This window comes from Schistocerca nitens, chromosome 1 (assembly GCF_023898315.1).
Source record: "Schistocerca nitens isolate TAMUIC-IGC-003100 chromosome 1, iqSchNite1.1, whole genome shotgun sequence".
In the NCBI taxonomy this organism is placed as follows: Eukaryota; Metazoa; Arthropoda; class Insecta; order Orthoptera; family Acrididae; genus Schistocerca; species Schistocerca nitens.
This window is the reverse complement of record NC_064614.1, coordinates 610,128,089-610,134,847: the sequence shown is the minus strand read 5'-3', so window position 1 is coordinate 610,134,847 and position 6,759 is coordinate 610,128,089. Positions and strand designations below refer to the sequence as shown.

The 6,759-nt window shown below is 43.0% G+C and overlaps 1 pseudogene; it reads right to left on the bottom strand.

Annotated features, from left to right (window-relative positions):
* Window positions 1–657: 657 nt before the first annotated feature.
* LOC126210801 (5S ribosomal RNA) lies at window positions 658–775 on the bottom strand (annotated as a pseudogene).
* Window positions 776–6,759: the final 5,984 nt, after the last annotated feature.

Genomic DNA, 6,759 nt, shown 5'->3' with positions numbered 1-6,759 from the left:
GTTCACACAGATGTTATACTGAACCTCTCCATGATCATGGCCCATGAGGGTGGAAGCAGGAAGGCTGAAAAAGCATACGTTCCCTTTGCTGCTTCGGATCACATACAAATTTTGTTGAATGGTTTTGAATGGTATGTAGTGGTTCCAGCCTGTACGTGAGAGCAAAAATTGCGGTTGTGCTGAAATCCAAAGGAGTTCAATGTTGATACAGCCCTACAATGCCCTTAGAGAAGGGTTGAAACGCCCTAGGGTGTCAGCAAAAGGTTATCAAGAACATCTTCATGTTACTCATCACACTGAAAACTACCATTTTTAACCGCAAAGTATTTGGCAATCAACACCCCAGGGAAAAGGGTGGTGTCATTGACGTCGTTTGTGCCACCTGCCGATGCCTTTTGGTGTCGATTCTGAGCGGTGATGTATCTGAAATGTTTTCCTTGGCCACCCAGGAGAAAACCGCTTGATTTCAACCCTGGGTGTCACGATTAGGACGTCTATCGCAGAGACTCAAAAGAAGGGGTGAAACATGGGAAAGGGAGGCTGTGAAGATCTTCTCATCTGTGACACGTCCGTGGTGGCTTTCATTGACCGGAGCAGCTACTATTCGGTCGAGTAGCTCCTCAATTGTCTTCACGAGGCTGACTGCACCACGAAAAATGGCAACAGCGCATGGCGGCCTGGATGGTCACCCATCAAAGTGCCGGCCACGCCCGACAGCGCTTAACTTCGGTGATCTCACGGGAACCGGTGTATTCACTGCGGCAAGGCCGTTGCCAATTTTGACACAGTCCAATCTAGCCACTGTCATGAATGATGATGAATATGATGTGAACGTGAATTTGCTTTCAAAACCTTTTATTAAGAATTTACCCTGTTTACTAGCGACTCATAAAGAACATTAACACATTTAATCGCACTATGTGAGCGTGGAAGTAGTTGCCAGTGTGTAACTGATGAAAACAAATCAAATTTCTTTCAGCAAGTGGAAATTTTAGAAATTTTATTCCTAAAAGCCCTTTTTTTAGTAACAGATTTAAAATTATAATCAGAAAGCACCATCTAAATATCAAGTTAGAATTTATTCAGAGGCAGAAAGAACAGATTTTTGACGGTATGAGCTTTCGGGCTGAGAACCTTGCCGCTCCCTTTTGACACGGCCGTAGTCACGACTGCTCACAACAACCTCTTAAAGACTAGACTGGTGCAAATCTGCAACACACCAGATTACTTTAAACTAAAAATTTTAACAACTCACATAAGCACATAAACTATACACCCCGTAGGAGGCATGGAAACGGCACGAAACACTAACATTAAAAGATTAACTTGCCACCGAAGGTGCAACTTGGTTGAAAAAAAAAGTATTACGGTGGAAGGGTGGCAACTTTGTGACCATTTAAATAAAAACCCATGAAATGCAGTCTTACATAAAATATACAAGTTTGGCCAAACATGCTCTACATTAGACATATATCGCCTCTCAAGATGATGGGCAAGATAAAAATATTTTTCAGGAATTCGGCCGTTACACGTCAAGCAATAAATTCGTTAACACCAAATCCGACAACATGACAGAGGCATTAACGTATGGCAGACCGATAGACAGACAGACAGACAGACACTAACTGCCTAACAAATGCGGACGAGAGACAGACGAGCAAGCTGGGGACGAGAGACTGACCAAGAAAACAAGTAAAATGTAACAAGTAAATGAAACAACATACCACGAATCACTTAACTTCTAATAAACTGCGATGTCTGGCGAAGACCTGGCGCCGCACCCCCAAAACGCTCTCCCCAACCGTCCGGTGCCAGCCGCTCCAACGGACGCAGGAAGGCGCACCGATCTCCCGTGTCACGGCGTCGCAGCTCGCACCGGCCAGACCCATATTGTGGGTTGACTCCTGTTGCTCTCGTGTCGGCCGCGAAGCCACTACCTCTCGCTATACGGCGCGGCCCACTGGACTCACGTGGCGACCTGATATGCGCCGACGCTCAAGACGGACAAGTCATCTTGTATCTCAGTGCGCGACCGACCAACGGATCAATCCAACCACCAATGACCATTGCCTGAACAAACTCGATCAGACTGGCGGTATAACACATTCTATCACTCCGGACGACAGACAGACACTGACTGCCCCACACTGACCCGGCTGACCAGCTGACCAGACTCCGACTCACTCCGACTGCCCAACTGGCACTGGCGAGCTTATAGCGCCCCTTAAATGCACGTGAACAGGCGACCTTTCCCCTTTTCCACCACAAGGAGACACCAAAGCTGCGATTGCCACAGCGGCGCCACCGCCAGTAACAGAGGGCGACTACTTTACACAACGCGCTGCTTCAAAACAGCAATTTTTTTTCCACGGCTCATGATGAAATTATGAGAACAACATAAACACCCAGTCACCGCGCGGGGAAAAATCCCCAACCCGGCCGGGTATCGAAGCTGGGGCCCCTTGATGCAGAGGCAGCAATGCTAGATACTAGACGACGAGCTGCGGACTGTGGCGCCTAAGGCACCACTCTCTGCTTGGTACTCCAAGTCGCGGTTTGTGTCACTTGAGCCTTATACCGACCCCGTTGCTGATCACGGTAGTACCTCAGCATCACGGAGAGAGTTAATAGACACACGTGTCGTGTGTACACGAAAAGTACTGTCGCTTGACAGATAACACGGGAGACGGCAGGATGTACGTGAGGTACCATTGTGCCGACAGAGTTCCTTCAATTGCTACCAGCCGCGACCCGAAGTCAGACCTGATGGCCCCCATAATATTCCATCAGGAGGAAAATCGCTGTGCCTCTCGAAAATACTGGAAGAATGGCACCTCTCCCCATATCGCTGCCATATTCGCCGACGATGGTCATCCGAGGTGGTGCGGAACCGCGATTCATCGCTGAATGCAATGCAACACCATCTATCAGCAATTCCCTGTCAGAGCACCACTCTAAACGCAGTCGTTTGTGCTCCGATGTTAACGGCAGCCTGCGAATGCGACGGTAATTCCCTAGTCCGGCTGGTGATAGTCTCTGACCAATGATGCTGCGTGACACACAATTTCTTGTTCTCGGATGAAAGGCGCAGGTGTGAGGGGGTTTACAATGTGCCCGATGCGCAGCAGAGCGACCTTCGCTGGTGGTGGTCAGACGTCGTCAGCCGGAACCTTGATCACGAGTATGCCTGCCCTCACTCCCCATTGCAGTCTGATGTCGTTTCACTGTTACATCCGAATATCTCGCAAATCTGTATATTTCACGATTCATCAGCCGGTTAAATGAGGCCCGTTTTAAACTCTGTCAGGTGCTAATAACACACGAGTGCGTGGCTTCTCCGTGTCCTTCAAAGTGGTCTTTTGACATCTTGCGCTATTCACGCCCTTTATATACACCATCACACCTAGTATGAATACTAAAGACGAACTACACTAATGCAGTTTGGTGATCTTTATACCTGTAGGTGTACGAACTTACATTGACATCCAACCATCTCTTCCTAGTGCTTACTTTTTTCGAGAGTGTATATATATTTTTAATATAACCGGTAACTAATTTTATTAGCTACCATATTATCACACTTAATTTCTAATTGTTTTAATGATCGGGTTTTAGAGATAGCCAATGGTATCTTCACACCTATGAAACAAAATTTATATTTAATATAGGTCAACATTGTTAAAAGTAATTTACATTTGCTGCGGCTGGAAGAAAAGACAATATATTCGTTATGTTTTATTTAATAGTATCTAATAAAAATAATTTTTAGTGTCAGATTTACCAAAGGATATTTATTGCACGGTGTAAGTCAAATATATATTGACACTATGAAAAAGCAGATAAAGTAGCGAAATGTAACTTAAAGGAAATTTGGTTAAGAACAGACCTTTACAACCTGGCTGCAAGGTTGACTGACCAGTTGCAAGTATTAGACATGAATTAAGTTGTTGAATATATTACAATTGTATATACAAATATGAAAAATATTATTAGAAACGAGCAGCAGGCACTGCAGTGTAGATAAACATGCCACTGCCAAAGTACGCAGTTCCCATGAAATAGTCATTAACAAAATCGATACTAATTTCACGGAGAAAAGACAAACTTTATAGAAAAAAGGATTACAACACAGATAACATCAACCAAACCTAAACCTCACCAACCTGAAAGAGATCATAGTATCCAGCAAGAAATCTTGGCCTACCTCAGTCATGATGAGCAGATTGCTTCAGAGCACAAATTGAGGTCAATGCAACACAAATTGAGGTCAATGTTTAATTGTATGAATCAACACAAACTTTAAAAGAAATCAACATCATTAAATTAGTTTCTCTTATTACTGGCTGTGAAGCTTCAATAATAGACAAGCTCTCCCATAGAATAAAAGCGAAAGATGCCAACAGTAAGTCTCTACAACGAACACCACGAACATAAACTGAAAAGAACATAAACGCAAGTATGCATTCCTTCCACTTACAAGCTCACTTTCATATCAAACTGTCAACCTATTCAAAAATTAGAAGGTCAATATTAGTTTTTTTTCACAAATAACAAACTCCAACGAACACACACTAAACACCTCAGTCCCCCAAAAAAGATCAGAAATTTATAAATTGAAGTCTACTAACTATCGTAAATTAGGCAGTGGCCACAGAAGTAGACGTTTTGAAGCAAGATGCCCTACCAGCTTAAGCAGTTGAGCTGTCGATGTCCACGTCGTGTAACATCACACGTCTTCTGGCTGTCAGGTAACTCCAGTCGGTTTCCTTTATGCAACGTTTTCGTCGTCTATTTTTTTTTATAAGCTCGTTTTATTATTGATTAGGCGTCGACTTGAGTAATTTTATCCCTGCTGCCGTCTTATTTTCAGTTGTCTTGAAATAAATGAATAGAATGAGAGCAAATGTTACTCGCCTTCACCTTGCAGTTGTAAGGCTGAACTGACGCAGAGAGAGGAGTGCTCACGTTTTTGTAACAGATTTACTAAAATAAACGGCGAGTCTTAAAATGTGATTCTCATGATAACGTATGTAATCTTTCGTTTTATTTTTGATGTCATTCACAACTTTTATTGTCTCAGCACCTATAGTATATATTTCAGAATAAAATCCAGCTCTCAGTTTCACAATTATTTTTATTTCGCTTTCCGCTTTCCACAGATTAACATGTCATGGCATCATCCTTCTGTGAACAAGATATTGACATCTGCTAAACTAGTATTAAATAAGTTATTGTAACACACTTCTTATACTATACATAGATGTATGGCCAAGTTCTATTGCTTTATAATACCGCAAATTTTGTAGGCTTCTAAAAGTAGATTAATCTGTTGAAACCAGTAAAACGAAATAAAAATAATTTTGCAACCAACGACTCAAATTTATTCCTCAATATTTTTATTTATGTTTTAAGGACAGACATACATACAATAGCCAACAAAATAAGGAAAAGATTTCTTCTACCAGTCTCAGTGGTAGCAGAAAAAAGTTACGTGGATCTTGCCGGAAATAAGCATACAGATTTCACACGTTGTCGAGAAGGGTGGCACAGTGAGATCCACATTCATTACTTGACTCAATTCTGACTGATAAACAGAGTTTACCAACATTAATTTCCTAAATAATGTCCAAAAGGTCTTCACATCACTTACACAAGCTAAAAATTGCTGTCATCCATCCCCTGTCTGCATGATCAGTGCTGGATTCGTTCAACACACCACAATGTAAAACACAAAATACTTGATTTTACAACGGACATCTGTACGTCACTCGTAGTTACACACAAAAGAATCATAATTAACCCCCCATGTAATTCTTGGCTGTTCAATAGAATCCGTCATATTAATACTCATTTATTAGACAGAATGTAACTTTTTAGAAGATCTTTCAAATTAGTTTCATTACTTTATCAAAGACACATTTTAGTATGCCTACGTACTTTATCAATCGTCTAGAATTTAATGTTTTGGTAAATTAACGTCTTTGGAACTAATTTTTTTGTTTTAGTTACCCATGAGAAACTGCGCTATGTTTTGTGAATGTCTACAGTGTGGTGCCCTAACCCTTACGTACAACTGTACTTTTTACACTGAAGAGCCAAAGAAACTGGTACACTTGCCTAAAAGTGTGCAGGGCCCCCGCGAGTACGCAGAAGTGCCGCAGCATGACGTGGCGTGGACTCGATGAATGTCTTAGGTAATACTGGAGGGAATTGATGCCATGAGTCCTTCAGGGCTGTCCATAAATCCGTAAGTGTACGACGGGGTTGAGATCTCTTCCGAACAGCACGTTGCAATTCATACCAGATATGCTAGATAATGTTAATGTCTGGGGGATTTGGTGGCCAGCGGAAATGTTTAAACTCAGTAGAGCGTTCCTGCAGTCACTCTGTAGCAATTCTGGACGTGTGGTGTGTGGATCGTCCTGCTGGAATCACCCAAGTCCGTCGGAATGCACAATGGACGTGAATGGATGCAGGTGATCAGACAGGATGCTTCCGTACGTATCGCCTGTCAGAGTCGTACGTAGTCGTATCAGGGGTCCCATATCACTCCAACTGCACACGCCCCACACCATTACAGAGCCGCCACCAACTTGAACAGTCACCTGTTGACGCGCAAGCTCCATGGATTGACGTGTATGGAACCCGTACACGTCCATCCGCTCGATACCAGGCAACATGTTTCCAGACATCTGTAGTTCAGTGTCGGTGTTGAAGGGCCTAGGCGAGGCGCAAAGCTTTGTGTCGTGCAGTCATCAA